Below are 1,366 nucleotides of genomic sequence, written 5' to 3'. Positions count from 1 at the left end.
CTCCTCTCTGAATTTGAATGTATCTGGTGCCGTGGTGAAAGAAGCAGTTCCCACCTTGAGGAGAACCCGTCAGGCTAAGGGGTCTGCTGTGAGGTCCTGTAAGAGGTGGCCTTCTTTGTTACCATTGTTATTGTGGCTGCATAAGACTGTGAACCCCTGGTCCCCATTCATTATATCCCTCATCTACCAGGCTCCTTCCCTGCTAGTAGTTTTTTGGAAATCTATGTTGGTAAAGTCTGGGCTGACACTCTTAGCATTTCAAGGCCTTTCCCTTCTGTCCCACCCCCACCTTATCTCTCTCTACCATCTCCCCGGATGCTCTTTCCTGAGGCAGCATGGCATCATAGATCTTTGGAGTCATACAGTTCCTGGTTCTGCCTCTTACCAGCAGTGTGGGCAACTCTCTATGACTCAGTTTCCTGATGTGTAAAACAGAGCTAATGATAAGTAGTTAACAAGGACACTGAATGGATGAAATGAAATATACGTATGTAAAAGAGCCTAGCACAGGGTTTCCCTTTTCTCACCTGGATTCCCAAGGCCTTCTCCTCCTCTCTGTCTAGCCAGCTGCCACTTACCCTTCAAGCTCTACTCCCAACATCTTCCAGTGACTATTGGAGGTAGAGCTTCTATAACCAACCCATTCCTCAGCAATCTCGTAATACTAATTGATGGGGAATAATTATATATCTGCAACCTGATAAAATGCAGGGCTCCTTGTGAATTAGTCTTTGCATGAAGTTGCACTCAAAGAAAGTCTAGCAATTGAAAGCAATTTTAAAAGACATTTCAATCCTTGTTTTTGATTCTTGGAAAACAATCAAATTCAAAACCCATAATAGACTTCTCCGAAGCTCCTTTTGGCATTCCTAAGGTCTCCAGACCCGGGAGCTACAGCTCTCACAAACCTTCTCTCCATGTTCTTCCCAGTCCCACCCCCTAGTTTTTCTTCCATTCTCTCCCCTCTAGGTCTTCATCATGTACAGTGCTTGGGGTGAAAGGGGAACATGAACACTCATGGACTAATAGGTCTTGTCTTCTTCTTATGTGTCTGGGTTTTCCATGGGTAGCTCCCTCATCTAACAGTAAACTCCAAGAGAAAGAGACTGCATTTGGGGGATGGCTTTTAATTACATCATTTCAAACAGACAGAACATCTGCAAGAATAGTACAAGGTTCTTCCTTATATACTTGACCAAAATTCACTGCTTTTCACCAAAATTCATCAGTTGCTTCCATTTGCTTGCTTTCTCTCTTTCTATAAATATATTTATTTATTTATAATATATATTTAAATATGTAATATGTAAACATTTATACATTTTATATATTATATGTACATTTACATATTATATATAAATATATT

This window comes from Panthera pardus, unplaced genomic scaffold, assembly GCF_024362965.1.
Source record: "Panthera pardus isolate Hobbes unplaced genomic scaffold, ASM2436296v1 HiC_scaffold_24, whole genome shotgun sequence".
NCBI classification, from domain to species: Eukaryota; Metazoa; Chordata; class Mammalia; order Carnivora; family Felidae; genus Panthera; species Panthera pardus.
This window is presented reverse-complemented; position numbering follows the sequence as displayed.